The 23,318-nt window shown below is 38.0% G+C and overlaps 1 protein-coding gene across 1 annotated transcript in view; it reads left to right on the top strand.

Annotated features, from left to right (window-relative positions):
- Window positions 1-23,318, top strand: part of PHLPP1 (PH domain and leucine rich repeat protein phosphatase 1) — a 268,488-nt gene that overhangs the window by 175,493 nt on the left and 69,677 nt on the right. The window lies entirely within an intron of this gene.

Raw genomic sequence — 23,318 nt, 5'->3', positions numbered from 1 at the left:
TTGTTAGTATGAATTTTAGCATATGTAATCCTGGAAAAGGTTTAAAAAAATTCAAAAACGTGACATCATCAGCTTTTTAAAAACAATCTCTTTTGGATGCTGAATTTTGTTTTTCGTTTTTTGTTTTTTTTGTTACTATTGTCCTCTCACGGTGTCACAATATTTTAATACAATCGTTTAAAAAGAGCCTGCTCTTATAAAGATATTATAATGCCTAGAAATTGTGGTATTGCATCAAGCTTTTAAGAGTTTGATATTACATTTCATTTTTGCCTGAGTGACTTACAGTGTACATACCACAAGGAAAGAGTTGGCTTCAGTCCTTCACTTTCATTACTTACCTGTTCTCTGTATTTGTCTGGTTTGCTCTGATTGGCCATGAATTCCTGGAGGGCTGGAATCAGGTCTCATGTAGAGGTCATTGCTGTAGCCAGGTGGACTATCAAATGCATACCGGGTGAATGAATGAATGCATGGGTGAATGGTGGTGGGAATTGTCTTTAGTCACTCAATTTTGTGCCTTAGACTTCTTTGTAAAAGGTATTCCTAGCTAGTAGTAGCAAAAGAAAGTGGTAATTTGTCATTATATTTATCTTTGGTTGAAGGTAAGATGAGAAGACAGCATGCATGGTGAAATGATTCAGAAAACATTACATAGAAGAAGATTTGTAAGAAATAATTTGAAGTTGGAAAAGGAGACAATAGGTTTAAAATGGACAGTATGATAATTGGACTTTCTAAAAAATTAAATCTGTGTGTCCCTTTACCGTTCTCTAAACATACCCCACATTCTCTTGCCACTTATCTTTGAAGAAATGTGCTGTCCCTTTTGCAAATCACACCCCAACCCAGACACAATCTAATGAATCCTGTATATTTTTAGTGACTTTTGTTGCTTGAAGTTTTTGGTTATTTTCAAATTCCATGGGACAGTTTTTTCTTCTGAATTGTTAGCACTTTGCATTTACCGCACATACTCAAATTATACCTTTTATAAAAGACATTTAAAAACTTGCAAAATTGCGGTCTGTTTATAAAGCCCTTGAGGGTAAGAATGCAGCTTCCTTATCTTTGTATCTTCCCTCCTCCAATACCAAGCCCAGGGCCTTCTATATGTGTATGTGTATATGTATATGTATATATGTATGTATGTGTATGTATATATTAATACATATTTATTGAATTTTAGTTTTTACAGCACCAGGGATAATCAAAAGACTGTGATCTTAAAACTTTCAAAAGAGAACATCCAAAAATGCTTTAAGCAGTGGAATCATTAATGTATTTAGTGCTGTAGGGGAGTAGTGATTTAGAATGATTGTTGATCTATCACATTATATTATGTGTCATGTAGGTAGAGATCAATGTCAAGGAACTTATTAGTAAATCCATGATTGTGTGTTAGAAGCTATGGTATATAGGTATGATATAACCCAAAATAAGGTACAGGTTACTCTTGGGTTAAGGGAAGAGTGAATTAAGACTTAGAGGTAATAAGTGATTTGAGCTTTGATTAGATGAGAAATTTGTTTTAGCTATAAAAAGTAAGAGAGATGGAGCAGGGGATCTGCTTAAATGAGAGAACAGTAAGAGAAAGGAATGAATGTGATTTGGGAGTGCAAGTATGTGGGTGTAGTAGAATGAAAGTTATGGAGAAATGAGAAACTCATAATTATGCCTGGCTTTTATCAAGTTGCTTTCTTCTTAGAAAGCTCAAATTTCTACATTTTTAATCCCCGTAGAGAGGAAAACAAATGACCTTATTTATTACTCTGTTCTTTGGTGGGAATTGGCATTCCAAAAGTACAAAGTTATTAATGTTAATTACTCATCCTTACCAAAATTTCACATTTCCAAGTTTTTATTGAAAGGAAGATTTTAATTTCTGTTTTTATCATTTTCTCCTGAAAACCCCTTTTAATAGAAACAGTCATAACTCATTAACATTGCGGATTCAGGAGTGTCATGCTAAAATACTGTTTACATCTCATTTGCCAGACTTGGACTGCAGTACTTAGAACAATTTCAGCTTGTTTGGAAGATGCTCTGCATGTAAGAAATGTTAGAAGCAAAGAAGAGCTACTAACTGCTGGAAAAGGAGGATAGCAGCCTTAATTAAAACACACCACACACACACACACACACACACACACACACACAAAACACAAGTGCTGCTCAGGGCTAGAGATAACCTTGGAAGGAGTTCCACTACCTGGTTTGGTGAGGCTTGCCAAATGTATAAGAAATGTCATAGAATGTATGGAATGTCCTTTTTTCAGTTAACTGTTCCCAACACTGGAAGTCTCTATTTTACAGCATTGATTTTTGGGATGGAATTTTGATCCTCTTGGGAAGCTTTCCATTCCACACAATTCCCATTTTCCTTCCCTGAGCATTTGATCAAAGGAAAGCCTTTATATGGTCCTCAGGGCTCTGAGATGTGTAGCCTTTGGTCCTCCCCTTGGCTAAAGCTACTGACCTCATTTCAGGCAATAATAGCCTATTTTTTTCTTCTCTCACAAAGCTCATTTTGAAGAGGGAGCTCAAAAAGAAACAAAAGATTTATTTATCAGCCAGGCTGTATTAAATTACAGTTTGCCCTGTTGACTTCTTGGGATCATTTAAGATGTTCCTCAACTTTTTCCCCGACTTAAATAAAAGAAGAGAGGTCTTCAGAAGTCTTGCCTGGATTCTAGTTAGGCTGTGTGTTTTGTTCAAATCCACTCTTCTTTAGTTTTAGTCGACCTCTTTGCTGTACTCTCTAAGCTTTAACTTAACTGCAAGAGCTTAATGCTTAAAAACAGGACCCCTAGATGTTTGTTCCTCTGAGTGGTAATCAGTATTTCACTCTGAGTAGCTCTTGGGGACAGTGATAAGCTGGAAGTAAATGACCAACAGATGCCTGTTTTGTGGTTTTGATAGTGAAGGTGTCATCCTGACTCCGTGCTTGGGAACATGATTAGCATCGTGACTGACAACTTCTGAATGCTGCTTCAGTTCCCAGTGTGAACTCTCTGGGGAGACCAGAGAGCCCCTTTCTCCCCTCTCCCCTCAACTTCATGCCAGACACAGACGTCTAACTCGGGAGCTAATTCAGACAAAACACACGTGTAACTTTTGAAAACTAGAGGTTCCCAAGAGTTTCTGCTTTTCCTGAGAGTACCTGTAATTGTGATGACACTCACCATTATAGTAATAGTGCTTTGACTGGGAGGAGGCTCCCAGCTGTTATTTCCCATCGGTGGGTCAGAGTGATGGCACAGATCCCTCCATGGTGATGACGTCGGAACTTAGAAATAACAAGGAGACCTTAAGGAATAGGCAATGTCTGACTTACTGAATATTTGTCTTCACCAAATTCTAAAGTTTATGCCAGAATGCACATTTTTCAACCCATGTAGAGAGAGTGTGTGCGTGTGTGCACGTGTGTGTAGGGCAGTACAACAAGGGAAGGGGAGACTTGATCTAATTTATGTAACATCCAAGTCTGTGCAGTCTAGGATGAATTATTTCACTCCTCTTCTTTAGAGTTTTTTACAGGTAAATGTCTGAGATTCAAGGCCCTCTGTGATTAGGCTTTAAACATCCTTTACAATTTGGCCTGCTTGATGTTTCCCAAATATGCACCATAGTTTCTGCCCCACCCTTACCACCACTGCCCCCACCGCCATTCAACAGAATGCTGAAAACCTGTTTTTCATCCCAATCCTGCTGAGTCAGAACTTCTGGTGATGGGATTGAGGAATCTGCATTTTAACCATATACATTGAAATTTGAAAAACAGTTACACTACCCTTTTAATACTCTTTGAATATTCTCTCTTCCATTCCTTATCTGCCTATTGACCTCTTGATAATGTCCCTTAGAAAAAAGTGAGTTTCCTTTTCTGTGAGCACTTACCATATTTTCTTTATTAAGTTTTCATGTTCTGATTTATATTACAGCAACTTTGTTCCCAAACTCTTTCAAGTTCTTGAAGAGTGAAAACCATGTCTAATTCACATTTGTATGCTTCAAACACCTTTGTGCCTAGTAAGAACTCAGTAAATACTCAGTGAATCAGTGGCTTACTCCTGGCATCAGACTTTTATTACACCCAGTAAAAGTCTGGATGTTGGATTTTTTTTTTTTCCTACTTAACTACCAGATATGCTTGTTCTGTTTGTGATGAGAAGCTTGCTACTCATGTCTAAACACATTTTCATGACATAATTACTCTTCTGGTTTTAGCTTATGCTCATTTTCTCATCCCTTCAGTAATTCAATATCCTTGATATAGATGTTAACAAGTTTTGATGTTTATATATCCTTCTGTGACTGGACTGGAACTTTATCCAGATATACTGTATGGATCTTCTCTTTGGTTTGAGAAGAGGAGTGGAAATAGGATCCATTTTCTACCTTTTACAGATGTCTTCTTTTTACCTTGTTGTTATTTGTCCTACTGTTGATATGGTTAATATTAAGCATCCCAAATAGTATTGATGATTAATAACTAGCTAACTAGCAGATAGTGAGAAAATTTTTAAATGTAGTCATGAACAAATTGAGAAAACATCACCTAAGAGATATGTTTAATGATATCAGGGTGTAACATACTTCTTGTCTTTTTGATTATTATATTGCCAATTTATTAAAGAATCAGAAAATGGCAAATTTATGCTGTTTATAACTCATTGTTTACATGAATTTAAAGTTAGTGCTGAGTTCTTGTAAGTCTAATGATTGCTTATTTCCACATAATTGCCGTCTTTGTGATCAGGAGTGGTTTTCTATATAATGTGCTGCCTTAATCTGCCTTGAAAAATACCATAGGCTGGTTGGCTTAAACAACAAGGATGTATTGGCTTACAGTTTTGGAGACTAGAAGTCCACATCAAGGGATTGCCAGGCCGTGCTTTTTTCGGCAGTCTGTAGTGTGCTGGTGATGGCTGTCCAGCAGTCCTGGGGGTTCCCTGGCATGTAGCATCTCTGCCTCTGTCATGGCAATCTCTCTCTCTCCCAGTCTCTGGCTTCTCCAAAATGACTGCGTCTGAATTTCCTCTGCTATAAGGACTCCAGCCGTATTGGATTAGACCCCACCCTGATTCAGTTTGGCCTCACCTTAACTAATTACATCTTCAAAGATCCCATTTACAAATGGGTTCACACCTACAGGACCAGGGTTAGGGCTTGAACATGTCTTTATGGGGGACATGATTCAATCCACAACATGTACGTACTTGATTCCTGGGAGCTTGCCCTTGTGTGCCCACCTGATGCCTCCACCTCTCTGTGGGCTGGAGCTTTGTCTTGTTCAGTGTGATAGCCATAGGGTTAACGGAGCCTAGCATCTGGCATATAGTCTTTAACCTGTAAATGCCTCTTGTTGTTTGAATTATCTTAAAAGAAGGATTAAGAGAAAATTTTCCCTTTTTAAGAAATGCTTTAATTTGTCTTTATACCAATATATACAAAACATATACAGAAATAAATGACTGAATGTTCTCTATTTCTTTATGATTTTGGAAAAATATCCGTGAGTTGTAGCTTTGGTATACTTATTCTGATTTTTAACCTCTACAGCAACTCTTCAGAAAATTTTTGTCAAAGCCTCTGTGGCTGTAAATTTTCATTTTTATCCAAGTAAAATATGCATGTATTTATTTTAGTTTTCTATTCATATGAGAAGGTGATATACTTGTTTTGCTTGTACCAAGAGTTATTTATGATGAGGAGGAGTAAGATAGGATGGGTTCTGTTTATTTTGGCTCAAGTGCAGAGAAGCCCCCTGCACCATATTAGCATTTTGTGCACTGCCGAGCTGTCCCAGAAGACTGTGGAAGATGCTCCCTGGGAACGAGGCTGCTGGAGTGTTCTGCCCGTGGCACCGGATGGCATACATTCATTAGTCCACGTAGATTCATTTCGGAAGTCTTACAAAGGTGAAAGGAAAAACACTCTACCAAGAAAGCAAGAAGTCACTGATCACAGTTCAATCACAGGCAGTAGAATTTGGGCAGTGTGGAAAGCACGTGAACACTTAAAGAAGTTGAGTCATCCGTGCTGAAGGGTGGGTGCTCCCTAGCAGTTCTGAGGCAGGCACACCATTCAGATGTTTTTCATGCCACTGCGAAAACCAAGTCCAAGAGAAACATTGAGGAGATGCCGTCTTTTGCAAATTATTTTGCTCTCTCAGATAGCTATTGTAGCATGTACTAGGGTGTCCTATATAATACTTGAATTGACACAAGAATCATATTAAAACATGGCTATAGGACTGAGTTCACAAGCTAATAAAACTTCACAGTAACCAGAATTTGAGGAGTTCAAGAAAGCTGCTTACTGATGATATTTCAATCATTCATTTCCTTAATTAGTATTTCTTAAGGGCAAGTACATTTAATATACACTAAAAAATACTTTGATACTCTTCTCAAGATTGGTCCTTCTAAACATAAAGAATACACTCTGTCAAACTGATCAACTTATTGAATCACTTTTCTGACTCAAACTCTCAAGGTGGGTTCTCGGGAAAAGCAATGTAGACATGTGGTTTCACAAATTTCCTTGGGAAAAAGGAAAAAGAAACAAAACCTAAATGTAATTTATTTTTACCAAAGCTTTTGCCTTTGTTTTATTTGAATAGCACTAAGCTTTCTCTTTCTAATTTTCCTCTCCCTAGTATATGAAATTGATTTAAATTGAGGGAGTAATGAAAAGGATGATTTATTTAATAAGTGGTGCAGTCATTATACATATAATGTAGACATATATGCATATACATACATAGACATATATATTTAAGGTTATATATATATAAATAAATGTCAGGTGGAATACAGTTCTAAATGAAAAAAACATAAAAATATTAGAAGGAAATATAGGAGGACATTTGTATCACATTGAGGTGGAGTGGGAGGACCTTCTCAAGCAAGGTGAAAAATGTAGAGTCTGTAAAGGACAATATTCTCAAATTTGAACAAATAAAAATTTTAAATTAGTATGTGGCAAAAGTCACCATTAACAGAGTGGGAAAAATTAAACTACAGACTGCAAAAGTATTTGTGGCATATGACAGTATATGTGGCACATAGTATTCAGGGAGTGCCTGCAAATTGATAAGTAAAAGAGGAACAACCCAATAGAAAAATGGACAAAGGATATGAATGTGCTTTTCAGAGAAAAAATGCAGGTTCCTTTCCACCCCATCCCCATTGGTATGGATTGATCCATGTCCTAAGCCCCTGTCCTATGGAGGTGAACCCATTTGTAAACAGCATTTTTGAAGATGTTATTAGTGAAAATGAATCAGGATGGGCCTTAATCCAGTAAGACTGGAGTCCTTATAACTGGAGGAAATCTGGAAGGAGACAGACAAAAGAGGGGCGGCCATGTCACGGAGGCAGAACTTCCGTTAGGGACTGCCAGCCCGCCACCCAGAGAACCACCACTCCCAGCATGCTGCAGACTGAGAGACAGCGTGATCCTGCCAATGCCTTGGTTTTGGACTTCCAGCCTCCAGAACTGTGAGACAATAAATTCCTGTTGTTCAAGCCTATCAGTCTGTGGTATTTATTACGGCAGACCTGGCAAACCAAGACACTTCACAAAAAATGCTGAACTCACTGAGAAATACAAATTGAAATGACCTGATTCCTTTTTTTTTTTCCCTGCCCATCAGGTTAGCAAAAATTGAAGGGTGCTAATATTAAATGCTAGTGGAGGTGGCATGGTAAAAGACATCCTCTCTTTTGGGCACGTACATTTCTACAACTCTTTGATAATTTTGCAATATATATTAAAATTTAAGTTGTACATACTCTTGGACTCATCAGTTACACTTTTAGAAATCAGGTTCACACTCCCTGTCTAAAACCCTTGGGGCTATTGTGTTTCCAAATTCAGAGATTTTCAGATTACATAAAGATAATACAGTGCATATGCTGTATATTATGTTACACCTCCAACAGCATTCAGACAGCGCTCCATAAGCCAATACATTAATATTTCTGAAGAGAAAAAATGAATATTTACATCAGCTTTTGCCACCACATGAGTAATGAAAAATCTTTGAGTTCTCAGAGCCTTTTGGATTTCAGAATTGTGGTATGGGCACCCATAAATACCACAAAATAAAATCACTGATGCATGGGTATGTGACCAGGATTTTTCTTGCAGGAGTATTTGTAACAGTGAAAAACTGAAAATACTCCTAATGTCAATCAATGGAGGAATGGTTGAAAAAATATGATACATTTGTACTCAGTATGTTGTGCAACTGTCAAAAAAAATGAACTAGATTCTTATGTACTGACTCAGATGATTGGTTTGTATTAGATGAAAAATAAGTTGTAGAAAATGGTGTGTTATATAATCTCATTCAGAAATAAGGAAGGGGAGTTATGTCCTATTTATGCATGTGTGAGTTTTGTTTGCAGGAAAAGCTTTGGAAGAATATATGCTGAACTATTGACAGCGGTTATCTTAGGATACTTGGAAGGAAGTAGGAGAGACTGTCAGCTTTTTCTTTACATACCTTTATAGTTTGACTTGTTAAAATGAGCATGTGTCATCTTGATAATCAAATAAAAGCAGTCTTTCTCTAAAACGTAAGTACAGTGAGTCCTCCTGAGCCCTGACGGCCTGGCAGCACTCCACTAAGAGGCAGCCACTCTAATCCATCACGGACACTGCTTTCATCGTTAGTGGAAAGCAGGAGACCAAAGCCATAGCCAGGCTCGCCACTCCAGTCTTCAAGCAGGTCCTCCATTACTCAGTACTGGAGGCTAATAATATCCAAAGTGTGTTAGCATGTCCCCCCACAGGGGAAAAACAAGTTAACCATGGGCTATTACTATGAAACGGAAATCCATTCGCCCAGGGAGTCTCTTTTCAGTTGACCCATTTGTGGTGAATAATAATTTAAGAAAATAGTATTGATTTTTCTCAGTTACACACATTGAGCAAAACAAGTAGGGTTTCCTCTTCATGGGTGTGATGTGTGACACTCATTTTAAGCACATTTGAAATATGTTAAAAATAGAACTACTTCCATTATGCTGTTATTTATTTTTTTGTCAAGTTTTTCAAGTACATTTTGTATATTTGTAATTCCTGGAAGGAAAATTACTAAAGATTTAGATGTTTCTAAAACTAATTTTGTAACTGTGGATAGTCATTATGTTATTTATGTGGTTTTGTTTCGCAAATATATGCAAGTATATATAGCCATTTTATTTAACTTAGATACAGAAATAAATTTGTACATAATTTTTGAGCATTGATAGACTGAGTCTGGACTAATGGAGAAAGTAAAAATGATTAAGCTCATTTTATGATCGTGATGAAACGAGCCCCACAGGGGTAAAGTGTGTGATTGGCAGAGTTTTGTCTATTTGATATTGTAGAGCATTAGCTTTTACTTTCTTGTCCTTGGATAAAAATGGCTCGCTTAATTTTCTAAGGAGCACTTGCTCCCAAGTAGTTTTTTGTAAACCAGAATGAAATAAGCTTGTAGAGCTGTTGTTGACCTACTTGTTTTAAAACCTACATCTCTATCTAATAAAGGTAGGGACGTTGGATGCATGAAATTAATATATTTTGACCTTTCTGATTAATTTAAGAAACTAAGCACTCTTCCTTTTTGTAGAGTGTTTTAGTTTCCGTGGATGCTTAAGTAAATACCATGCAATGGGTCGTCTTAAACAATGGGAGTTTATTAGCTCACGGTTTTGAGGCTAAGCGAAGGTCCAAATCGAGGCATCATCAAGGCCATGCTTTCTTCCGAAGACTGATGTTCTGGGCTGTCTGCCAGAAATCCTTGGTCCTTGGCTCCTCTGTCACGTGGCAGCCTCTGCACATGATGGCCTCTCCTGGCCTGGGATTCTCTTGCAGGTTCCCTTGAATTTCATCTCCTTGCTTCCTGAGGCTTTCTCTATCTGTTTGAATTTTTTTTCCCTTCTAAAGGACTCCAGTAATAGGATTAAGACCCATCCTGATTGAGGTGGGTCACACCTTAACTGAAGTAACCTCATGAAAAAGTCCTACCTACAATAGGTTCCCACCCACAGGAACGGATTAAGTTTTAGAACATGTTTTTCTGGGTAGGTACAGCTCCAAACCATCACATAGAGTTAAATAATTTGCTCAAGGGAGTAACTTGGAAGATTATGCCCTGAAATTTAGTATATGTGAAAAATTCTTTTAAAGCTAAGTGTAAACTAAATTATGTTAACCTGGTATGTATTGCTATCTAGATTAAAAGGGAAGCTAGAGAAGTACAGGACACAACTAATGATTACTCTGTTCCTGCAATAGCAGTTTTAAGGTGTGTGCTTTCCTTGCTTTGCTGTTATTTGGTTATGGCTGTGAAGTTGGAGAAAGAAAGGAAAAGGTAAGAAAGTTAATAGGCCAACCCCCTAGATAACACATTTTGTGTCTAGATAAAGCATTATTGTTACTATTCTTTTGTTTTATGATGTGAATACAGTAGGAGATGCAAATGAAAGAAAAGCTATTGATTTGGTAGAGCTATGATAGTGTCAGCTCCATTATACCATCTTTTTCCTGTCCCCATTTTTTACCTTCTCTATCCCCTCAAGACCCTCACTCTTGGCTAACTTATATGTCTCTTAGAATACCTAGTTTGAAAGGTATTTCAGAGTTTGCTTGTACAAACAATTACAATTATAGTTTTCTATCTTGCTAGATTGTCAAGTAGATCGGATTGATTGTGCTTTTCTGACACTTGGTATTAAAAAACAACAGTGTGCATTGAAGCTTTGGAGTAAGACAGACCTGAGTTCTAAACTTCTACAGCATTCATTGCCATTTACTGAATGGGTGACCATGAGCTGGATTACCTACCTTTACAAGTGCAAAATAGGAGTAGTAATATTTTACTATACTTGTTTTATGGATTGCTCTTTATTAGGTCCTGGATAAATGCTAACTTGTATTCTTTTCCCTCCTCTGAGCTCTGTTGTAGGAAAAATGGGCATGATTTAGATTTCCCTGCTAAAGCATGTTGCTGGCTCTGGGAAGTACAGCAGGTTTATTGAGTGTGGAGCCCTGGGTTGTGCTTGAGTTGGGTTGAATTTAAATGTATGCAATGTCCAAAATATTCATGGTCCAGCATTGCTCATAATGCTACCCTTGGTGGGGAAAACGAGCATGAAAAGGCACTGCTTTCCACACTACACTGAGGCCATTTTTGGCCTGCAGCTTAGAATTATTACAAATAAGCCCATTAATAACTAATAGCATAGATATTTATATTAAATGCTTTAATAAGATGCAATAAAAGAATAATAATAGAAATGAAAAGTAGTAATGATGTTGAAAGGCTGTAGAGTCAATTGTATGCATCAGTCACATAGTTTCTCTCAACCTGGTTTATCAGTCCGCTTGGGAAATCAAAGACAATGACTTTAAAGGCCTCATCTACTCTGGCTTTTGATTAACTCTGGGAAATAGGATGGTTTGTCCATTTTAAGTAACTTTCTTTATATACATATAACAAGAGATGTTTTTTAAAAAGCGCAAGGGTTTCTTGTCCTTTTAGCTTCTGAAGCATCAAATAGAATCATCCCTTGTTGTTGCAAAACTGATCACTATAGTTATTACGATCATCAATGTTTTCTCTAATCTTAAATGTGTGATCCTGTGATTCTCTTTTACTACCTACAATGAACAACCACGAGGAAATATTTGTATCCTGAGTGAATATAATGACAGAACTGTAATAGCAGTTTAAAATAACTTAAAATATTTCACCAAATACATATATACTTTTTTTTTTTTTTTTTTTTCGGGTTGTGTGTTATGGTGGCCAATTTTGCTTATACTTTTTTTTTTTTTTTTAATCATCATTTTATTGAGATATATTCACATACCACGCAGTCATACAAAACAAATTGTACTTTCGATTGTTTACAGTACCATTACATAGTTGTACATTCATCACCTAAATCAATCCCTGACACCTTCATTAGCACACACACAAAAATAACAAGAATAATAATTAGAGTGAAAAAGAGCAATTGAAGTAAAAAAGAACACTGGGTACCTTTGTCTGTTTGTTTGCTTCCCCTACTTTTCTACACATCCATCCATAAACTAGACAAAGTGGAGTTTGGTCCTTATGGCATTCCCAATCCCACTGTCACCCCTCATAAGCTACATTTTTATACAACTGTCTTCGAGATTCATGGGTTCTGGGTTGTAGTTTAATAGTTTCAGATATCCACCACCAGCTACCCCAATTCTTTAGAACCTAAAAAAGGTTGTCTAAAGTGTGCGTAAGAGTGCCCACCAGAGTGATCTCTCGGCTCGTTTTGGAGTCTCTCTGCCACCGAAGCTTATTTCATTTCCTTTCACATCCCCCTTTTGGTCAAGAAGATGTTCTCCATCCCACGATGCCGGGTCTACATTCCTCCCCGGGAGTCATATTCCACGTTGCCAGGGAGATTCACTTCCCTGGGTGTCTGATCCCACGTAGGGGGGAGGGCAGTGATTTCACCTTTCAAGTTGGCTTAGCCAGAGAGAGAGGGCCACATCTGGGCAACAAAGAGGCATTCAGGAGGAGACTCTTAGGCACAAATACAGGGAGGCCTAGCCTCTCCTTTGCAGCAACCGTCTTCCCAAGGGTAAAACTTATGGTAGAGGGCTCAACCCATCAAACCACCAGTCCCCTATGTCTGTGGTCATGTTAGCAACCATGGAGGTGGGGTACGCGAATACCCCTGCATTCTCCACAGGCTCCTCAAGGGGGCACTACATCTTTTTTTTTTTTTTTCCTTCTTTGTCTTTTTTCTTTTTTTTTTTAACTTTCCCTTCTTTTTTAAATCAACTGTATGAAAAAAAAAGTTAAAAAGAAAACAAACATATAATAAAAGAACATTTCAAAGAGACCATAGCAAGGGAGTAAGAAAAAGACAACTAACCTAAGATAACTGCTTAACTTCCAACATGTTCCTACTTTACCCCAAGAAAGTTACATAATATAGCAACATTTCAGTGAACTTGTTCCTACTACATCCATCAGAAATTAACAGACCATAGTCATTTCTGGGCATCCCCAGAACGTTAAATAGCTTATCTGTTCTTCTTGGATTATTGTTCCCCCTTCCTTAATTGCTCTCTACTGCTAGTTCCCCTACATTCTACATTATAAACCATTTGTTTTACATTTTTCAAAGTTCACATTAGTGGTAGCATATAATATTTCTCTTTTTGTGCCTGGCTTATTTCGCTCAGCATTATGTCTTCAAGGTTCATCCATGTTGTCATATGTTTCACGAGATCGTTCCTTCTTACTGCCGCGTAGTATTCCATCGTGTGTATATACCACATTTTATTTATCCACTCATCTGTTGAAGGACATTTGGGTTGTTTCCATCTCTTGGCAATTGTGAATAATGCTGCTATGAACATTGGCGTGCAGATATCTGTTCGTGTCACTGCTTTCCGATCTTCCGGGTATATACCGAGAAGTGCAATCGCTGGATCGAATGGTAGCTCTATATCTAGTTTTCTAAGGAACTGCCAGACTGACTTCCAGAGTGGCTGAACCATTATACAGTCCCACCAACAATGAATAAGAGTTCCAATTTCTCCACATCCCCTCCAGCATTTGTAGTTTCCTGTTTGTTTAATGGCAGCCATTCTAACCGGTGTTAGATGGTATCTCATTGTGGTCTTAATTTGCATCTCTCTAATAGCTAGTGAAGCTGAACATTTTTTCATGTGTTTCTTGGCCATTTGTATTTCCTCTTCAGAGAACTGTCTTTTCATATCTTTTGCCCATTTTATAATTGGGCCAACTGTACTATTGTCATTGAGTTGTAGGATTTCTTTGTATATGCAAGATATCAGTCTTTTGTCAGATACATGGTTTCCAAAAATTTTTTCCCATTGAGTTGGCTGCCTCTTTACCTTTTTGAGAAATTCCTTTGAGGTGCAGAAACTTCTAAGCTTGAGGAGTTCCCATTTATCTATTTTCTCTTTTGTTGCTTGTGCTTTGGGTGTAAAGTCTAGGAAGTGGCCTCCTAATACAAGGTCTTGAAGATGTTTTCCTACATTATCTTCTAGGAGTTTTATGGTACTTTCTTTTATATTGAGATCTTTGGTCCATTTTGAGTTAATTTTTGTGTACGGGGTGAGGTAGGGGTCCTCTTTCATTCTTTTGGATATGGATATCCAACTCTCCCAGCCCCATTTGTTGAAAAGACCATTATGGCTCAGTTCGGTGACTTTGGGGGCCTTATCAAAGATCAGTCGGCCATAGATCTGAGGGTCTATCTCTGAATTCTCAATTCGATTCCATTGATCTATATGTCTATCTTTGTGCCAGTACCATGCTGTTTTGGCAACTGTGGCTTTATAATAAGCTTCAAAGTCAGGGAGTGTAAGTCCTCCCACTTCGTTTTTCTTTTTTAGAGTGTCTTTAGCAATTCGAGGCATCTTCCCTTTCCAAATAAATTTGATAACTAGCTTTTCCAAGTCTGCAAAGTAGGTTGTTGGAATTTTGATTGGGATTGCATTGAATCTGTAGATGAGTTTGGGTAGAATTGACATCTTAATGACATTTAGCCTTCCTATCCATGAACATGGAATATTTTTCCATCTTTTAAGGTCCCCTTCTATTTCTTTTAGTAGAGTTATGTAGTTTTCTTTGTATAGGTCTTTTACATCTTTGGTTAAGTTTATTCCTAGGTACTTGATTTTTTAGTTGCTATTGAAAATGGTATCTTTTTCTTGAGTGTCTCTTCAGTTTGTTCATTTCTAGCATATAGAAACATTACTGACTTATGTGCATTAATCTTGTATCCCGCTACTTTGCTAAATTTGTTTATTAGCTCTAGTAGGTGTATCGTTGATTTCTCAGGGTTTTCTAGATATAAGATCATATCATCTGCAAACAATGACAGTTTTACTTCTTCTTTTCCAATTTGGATGCCTTTTATTTCTTTGTCTTGCCGGATTGCCCTGGCTAGCACTTCCAGCACAATGTTGAATAACAGTGGTGACAGCGGGCATCCTTGTCTTGTTCCTGATCTTAGAGGGAAGGCTTTCAGTCTCTCACCATTGAGTACTATGCTGGCTGTGGGTTTTTCATATATGCTCTTTATCATGTTGAGGAAGTTTCCTTCAATTCCTACCTTTTGAAGTGTTTTTATCAAAAAGGGATGTTGGATTTTGTCAAATGCTTTTTCAGCATCTATTGAGATGATCAATTGATTTTTCCCTTTCGAGTTTTTAATGTGTTGTAATACATTGATTGTTTTTCTTATGTTGAACCATCCTTGCATGCCTGGAATGAACCCCACTTGGTCATGGTGTATGATTTTTTTAATTTGTCTTTGGATTCGATTTGCAAGTATTTTGTTGAGGATTTTTGCATCTATATTCATTAGGGAGATTGGCCGGTAGTTTTCCTTTTTTGTAGCATCTTTGCCTGGTTTTGGTATTAGATTGATGTTAGCTTCATAAAATGAGTTAGGTAGTGTTCCATTTTTTTCAATGTTTTGAAAGAGTTTGAGTAAGATTGGTGTCAGTTCTTTCTGGAAAGTTTGGTAGAATTCCCCTGTGAAGCCATCTGGCCCTGGGCATTTATTTGTGGGAAGATTTTTGATGACTGATTGGATCTCTTTGCTTGTGATGGGTTGGTTGAGGTCTTCTATTTCTTCTCTGGTCAGTCTAGGTTGTTCATATGTTTCCAGGAAATTGTCCATTTCTTCTACATTATCCAGTTTGTTGCCATACAGTTGTTCATAATATCCTCTTATAATTTTTTTAATTTCTTCAGGATCTGCAGTTATGTCACCTTTTTCATTCATTATTTTGTTTATATGGGTCTTCTCTCTTTTTGATTTTGTCAGTCTAGCTAGGGGCTTGTCAATCTTGTTGATCTTCTCAAAGAACCAACTTTTGGTGATATTTATCCTTTCTATTGTTTTTTTGTTCTCTATGTCATTTATTTCTGCTTTAATCCTTGTTATTTCTTTTCTTGTACTTGGTTTAGGATTGGTTTGCTGTTCATTTTCTAGCTTCTTCAGTTGATCCATTAGTTCTTTGATTTTGGCTCTTTCTTCCTTTTTAATATATGCGTTTAGTGCTATAAATTTCCCCCTTAGCACTGCTTTTGCTGCATCCCATAGGTTTTGGTATGTTGTGTTCTCATTTTCATTCGTCTCTATATATTTAGCAATTTCTCTTGCTATTTCTTCTTTAACCCACTGATTGTTTAGGAGTGTGTTGTTTAACCTCCAGGTATTTGTGAATTTTCTAAGTCTCTGATGGTTATTGACTTCTAATTGTATTCCATTGTGGTCAGAGAATGTGCTTTGAATAATTTCAATCTTTTTAAATTTATTGAGGCTTGTTTTATGTCCCAGCATATGATCTATTCTGGAGAAAGTTCCGTGAGCACTAGAAAAGTATGTGTATCCTGTTGATTTGGGATGTAATGTCCTGTAGATGTCTGTTAAATCTAATTCATTTATCAGATTGTTTAGGTTTTCAATTTCCTTATTGTTCTTCTGTCTGGTTGATCTATCTATAGGAGAGAGTGATGTGTTGAAGTCTCCCACAATTATTGTGGAAACATCAATTGCTTCCTTTAGTTTTGCCAATGTTTCTCTCATGTATTTTGTGGCACCTTGATTGGGTGCATAGACATTTACGATTGTTATTTCTTCTTGCTGAATTGCCCCTTTTATTAGTATGTAGTGGCCTTCTTTGTCTCTCAAAACATCCCTGCATTTGAAGTCTATTTTATCTGAGATTAATATTGCTACACCTGCTTTCTTTTGGCTGTAGCTTGCATGAAATATTTTTTTCCATCCTTTCACTTTCAGTTTCTTTGTGTCCCTGTGTCTAAGATGAGTCTCTTGTATGCAACATATTGATGGTTCATTTTTTTGATCCATTCTGCGAATCTATATCTTTTAATTGGGGAGTTTAATCCATTTACATTCAACGTTAAAACCGTGAAGGCATTTCTTGAATCGGCCATCTTATCCTTTGGATTATGTTTGCCATATTTTTCCCTCTCTCTATTAATATCCCTTATTGTACCCATACCGAATCTCTTTAGTACTGAACCTTTCTCCAAGTCTCTCTGTCCTGTCTTTGTTTCTCTGTCTGTAGGGCTCCCTTTAGTATCTCCAGTAGGGCAGGTCTCTTGTTAGCAAATTCTCTCAGCATTTCTTTGTCTGTGAAAAATTTAAGCTCTCCCTCAAATTTGAAGGAGAGCTTTGCTGGATAAAGTATTCTTGGCTGGAAATTCCTCTCACTCAGAATTTTAAATATATCGTGCCACTGCCTTCTCGCCTCCATGGTGGCTGCTGAGTAGTCACTACTTAGTCTTATGCTGTTTCCTTTGTATGTGGTGAATTGCTTTTCTCTTGCTGCTTTCAGAACTTGCTCCTTCTCTTCTATGTTTGACAGTGTGATCAGTATATGTCTCGGAGTGGGTTTTTTGGATTTATTCTATTTGGAGTTCGCTGAGCATTTATGATTTGTGTATTTATGTTGTTTAGAAGATTTGGGAAGTTTTCCCCAACAATTTCTTTGAATACCCTTCCTAGACCTTTACCCTTTTCTTCCCCTTCTGGGACACCAATGAGTCTTATATTCGGACGTTTCATATTATCTATCATATCCCTGAGGTCCATTTCGAGTTTTTCAATTTTTTTCCCCATTCTTTCTTTTATGCTTTCATTTTCCATTCTGTCATCTTCCAGGTCACTGATTCGTTGTTCAACTTCCTCTAGTCTTGTACTATGAGTGTCCAGAATCTTTTTAATTTGGTCAACAGTTTCTTTAATTTCCATAAGATCATCCATTTTTTTATTTAGTCTTGCAATGTCTTCTTTATACTCTTCTAGGGTCTTCTTGATTTCCTTCATATCCCGTACTATGGTCTCATTGTTCATCTTTAGTTCTTTGAGTAGCTGCTCTAGGTGCTGTGTCTCTACAGGTCTTTTGATTTGGGTGCTTGGGCTTGGGTTATCCATATCGTCTGGTTTTTTCATATGCTTTATAATTTTCTGTTGTTTTTGGCCTCGTGGCATTTGCTGAACTTGATAGGGTTCTTTTAGGGTTTGTAGACCAGTTGAAGTCCTTATCTCTAATTTATCAGATCTACAGCTTTGTGGAGTACACTTTCTCTAACTAACCAGCAGGTGGCGTCCACGAGCCACCTGTTCTCCACAAGCCAGATCTCCCCTGCTTAGCCTTTTTGGTGAGTGGGGGAGTGAGTCTTGTGGGGCCCAATTGGTGTACCAAGCTTGCGTGTGTAGTTGGTGTTGCCTGCCCTGTATGTGGGGCGTGTTTCTGGGCAGTCGGGGAGGGGGGGGTGGCCCTAACAATCAAATCTCCCTGATGATCCTAGAGTTTTAAAGCTGCTGCAATAGTCTAATCCTTCAGTTCAGTCCTGCCACAGTTTGTCTCTGCCACTGACCCACAAGTCTTTGGTATTGGCGTATGGTTCCTGAGACTTGCAAGTGGGCCCCTCTTCCAGGCTGTGCACCCCGGGTCCTCTGTTGAGGGATGACTGTGCTATGTCACAGGTGAGTGCCGTCCCCCCAGGGCAGTTCTGGGCTGCTGGGCTGTGTTGGGAGGCTCCCAGTCTGCTCAAATGATGGCTGAATGGGGCTCTGTTAATTCACACTGCTCCCCCTTCCCAGCTCTGGGACATTCAGCTGAGGTTGCAGGGAAGGCTAATGTCCACGCCCAGTTTTGTGGTGTGTGCCTGTTATTTGAAGCACTTCCGTCACACTGGGTTGTCTGGGGCAGCTCTGGGCTATGGGGCTGGCGATGGGCAGGAGTGTTTCCTGTCCACCAGGATGGTGGCTGTGAGCGGACACCCCCCTTTTCTTGGGAAGTTGTGTTGTTTAGTGAATTTTCTCAGCCACTGGAATATTGCCTTTTGTCTCAGAGCTCTCTTAGTTCTGCTCTTGACTTGACGTGCCCAAATTTCAATTCTTTGAAGCTTTCTGTATTGAGCTTCTTAGAGTAATTGTTTTGGAAAAAGCAAAAAGGATTTAAAAAAAAAAAAAAAAAAAAAAAACGGCCCTCCTCAGAGATCTAATGGGTTATTGAAATGCTAATAGACAAAGCAACCAGGGCCATTAAGGAAAGGTGCACAGGGCAGAGAGATCAGCTTTGCTTCGGGATTTGCATATGCGCCTCAAGGCCTGATCTCCGCCCTTCCCCTTTCTGTGTTCACCAGAACTCCAAAAATCCTCTGCTTTTATTTTGGAGTTTTTCGTGTTGTTTTTTTTCTATGCCTGTCTCCTCTCTGCTGGGCTGGCTGCTCTCAGAGTCTCTGGTGTCTGGTCTCAGTCTATCTATGGTTGGAGTTTGAATCAGTAGAATGAGTTTCCGATAAGAGCAGCCACTGCAATTCTCCCTTCTCCTTCCCGGAGCTGACAGCCCCTCCTCCCCCAGGACTGAGCCTGGCAGGGAGGGGCGCGGGTCCCCTGGCCGCAAAAACTTACAGATTTCGCTGATCTCAGCAGTTCCACGTTTTCATGAGTGTTGTATGAAGTATGCCCAAAGACAGATTGCTCTGTGGTGTCCAGTCCACGCAGTTCCTGGCTTTTTACCTACTTTCCTGGAGGAGTAACTAAAACATACAGCTCACCAGTCTGCCATTTTGCCCCGCCTCCTTGCTTATATCCATATATACTTTTTCAAAGCCAGCCAATTACATGTTAGAATCTGGATTGGCATAAATTTTATAATTTATCTGGCTCACATGGCAGAGCAAAAAGCCTTATATTTTGTTTTGGAGACCCAGAGATTTCTAGTCTTGTCTTCTTCGATGATAGTATGCTGTAACCTTGCTCTTTCTGCGTTCTTTATAATTGAAGGTAAAAGAAAGTAAAAGGTCTTCCACCCATCATTTTGATGTCTTATCTCTCTCTTCACTTTAACACTGAGTCCAGGTATCCATTTCACCCATTTTAAGCACTACAGGGAAGTGATTCTATGTGGACATTCCTTCTGTCTTTCTCTGGAGGGATTTTTGAATCTGCAAAACTCTTATTTTCCCAGGGGAAAATAATCTGACTGCTTTCCACATCCATAGAGAACAAGTGGAAGTTTTAGGAAGCAGGTTAGAGTTTCCAAAGCAGATAAGTTTTACTGTTGGTAGATGTGTTCTGATGAAGAATTTGGGTTCTCAGAAACACCCATGATTTGTTTGCTAAACAAGTCCCTGCCAAACACTATGCTCTTCTGGAAGAATTTGGGTGATGGGCTGCACAGGGAGGAATGGGAGGAGGGTCGGGAATGTGGTGAGAAGGAACAAAAAAACAGGATACTTGTAAATCAGAATTAGCCCTTCAGATGTACAGGTTTGGGGCAAAAGTGTAAATGGAAGCCCACATATCATTTATCTAAATAATTAAAGTATAATCTAGCTGATAAACTAAGTAAGATATGTTTTCTCCTCCTGTCTTTGCAGATATACTTTTATAATGACCTGGAACGTTAGACTCACATTTTGAATCCTCAAACTCCTTGGAATTCCACACTGAATATGGCAGCATAGGGACAGCTGGCCAAGAGGGCCTCATCTTTTCCCATTCCCAGCCCCATTCACCGCAGCCCACATGCCCAAGTTCTGACCACCCCTAGGACCTGTGGGTGCATACACGTGTCAAAGAACAGACCCAGGGAAGAGGCCCACACCAGCTCTGGAAACAGGCTTATTGTCATTTAGGTAGGGAATTCAGGGTCTTGCTTACTTAGTATGGAGTAGAACTGTAATGCAAGCCACATACGTAATTTCAAATTTTCTGGGAACCACATTAGAAAAAGTAAAGGAAACAGGCAAAATTTAAATTTAATAATATTTTTTATTTTAATTCAATATATCAAAATTATCAGTTCTAAAAAATTATTAGTGTACACTCTTTTTTCATACTAAGTCTTTGAAATCTAATGTGTACTCTATACTGAGATTGTATCTCAGTTCAGACTGGCCACATTTCAAGTGCTCTGTAGCCACATGGGCCTGGTGGCTGCTGAGTGGACAGTGCCCCTCTGGAGGAAGGGGGCACAGACTCCCTGCTCTGTAAGGAGGTGCTTGACCCCTGGGACCGAAGGCATTCTCTTTACCCACACACACAATCCAATAGTGTTTCGCCGTTTAAAAATAATACATACATACATACATACATAAAAATGATACGTACACACACATAAAACTAATGGGGAGGTACTTGTTAAAGAGTTTTTTCCTGTTCGTTTAAGCTTGTCAACTTCATTCTACTCTTTCAACTCACTGTTGCTTTCCTTTGTTCTCAGGAGTGCTGTGGTCCTAGTAAATTAGCCTACGTAGATGAGTTATAACCACCCCACCCCACCCCACCCCAGTATTGAGTTATGCTTTTCCAAAAACTGATGCTTCCATTTTCCATCTTGAGTAATTACTGAAACAAATCTTCTGTCTATTTTCTGAAAAGTCTGTGTACTATATTGGATAATGCGTTGTTGGTATTTTTCCTTCCTAAAGGAACTTTTTTTTTTTTTTAAGTTCAGTTGAATTGCATGTAGATTTTTAAACTATGGCCACTTCTACCAAATGAGGAAAGGTACCTAGAAAGTAGAATACAGTTTTTGTTTGGACTAGGACAGCAGTTTTAAAACATTTTAGTTTCAGGATGAGTGGCTAAATAAACAATGAATAATTTTATTTTTAGTATAAGTATGTCCTGTGCAAAATTTGGGACATACCTTATACTAAAAAGAATAAATAAATTCTTTATTGTTTATCTGAAATTTAAATTTAACTGGACATATGTATTTTATCTGGCAATCCTATCTCAGGACCCCTTTATGCTCTCAAAAATTGAGGACTCTAAGGAGTTTTTATTTATGTAGGTTATATCTAATGATATTTATGACATTAGAAATTTAAACTGAGAAATGTTTTAATATGTATTCATTTAATACATGTTAACATAGATAACTTTTTTTAATTTTTAAAAATAACTATTTTCCAGAACAAAAACAAATAGAATAGTGTCATTGTTTTACAGTTTTGCAGATCTTTTAATGTCTGGCTTAATAGAAGACAGCTGGAGTCTCATATCTCATTCATTTAATCTGTTGTGATCTCACAAAAACGTAGCATTTTGAAATCTCCCTTGAATGCTTGTGAGAAAATGAGAGTGACAAGTCATATGATGTGTAAGTATTGTTTTGAAAATAGCTTTGACCTTGGTAATCACCTGAAAGGATCTGGGGGACCTTATCCAGCCTCCCCCCCCTACTCATGCTTTGAGAATCACTTGACTAGGAATAATAGACCCAGTAATTCTAGCCTATGGTTTGTATTCATAGATAATTAGAATCACAGATGAACATTTTTTGTTTTAAGAAGGCTTAATGGATTGTAGGATAAAATTAAAACACATTTTTAAATGATTATTCAAATTTGACAGTAATTCTTAAGTTGTTTTTTTTTAATTTAAATACTATTCAGTTTATACGCAGCCATCCAAGAAAATAGCTGTTACAAAAATCAAGATAACACTTTCAACCTGTAAAACATATTGTCAGCTTTCTGTTTAGAATAAACTTTACTGCTTAACATTTTTTTATTGTAGACTTCAACAAGTATGTCACATAGTAGTTTCTTTAAAAATGCTGATTTTGATTGAGTTGGATTTAATTTTTGGATATGTGTCTCTGTTCTAAGCAGAGTGCATACTGCCTGATATTATGCTTGGACAGTTTTCAAAAGAATTAGCATAATGAGAAGACTGGTCTGATTCTCATCTCAAAAAGAAATAGTGTAGACATTGACAATGGTTCTAATGTAGGAGTGCCAGAAAAGTAAAAAAGTAAAAATTAAAGATAACTTCTTTAATTGCTTAGGCAACTGAGAAAATGAAAGAGCCGTTAACACAACAGGAAGAATAGGAGTACGTGCTGATTTGGGTAAAGAGTGTTAAACTTGGACTGGGCTTGTTAAACTTGGTCCCGGGCAGCTCAGGGGCAGAGACACCATGTGGTGGGATTGAGAATTGGTCACACGACCAGCAGAATCAAGCATGGCACTGAGATTGAGGAATGACAACTGGTTCTTAAATTTGAAACTAAGATATCCTGGTTACCTTACAGGGAGTAGTTTTGACAAATTAAGTTTTTATCATTTCAGCTTTGGATTTAAGAGACACAAGGCAGAAAACTTTTTGACTTGCCTGGGATTACACAAATCCAGAAGAGTTAGATTGCCAGCTCTGTCAGTCTCCGTTATCACTGACACGAATGTTAAGATAACAAAAGTAAAGCTGAAAAACTTACCCCATCAGGAC

The sequence above is a fragment of the Choloepus didactylus genome, chromosome 16, assembly GCF_015220235.1.
Source record: "Choloepus didactylus isolate mChoDid1 chromosome 16, mChoDid1.pri, whole genome shotgun sequence".
NCBI classification, from domain to species: Eukaryota; Metazoa; Chordata; class Mammalia; order Pilosa; family Megalonychidae; genus Choloepus; species Choloepus didactylus.
Note: the sequence above shows the minus strand (reverse complement) of the source record. Positions and strands in the feature narration are given on the sequence as shown.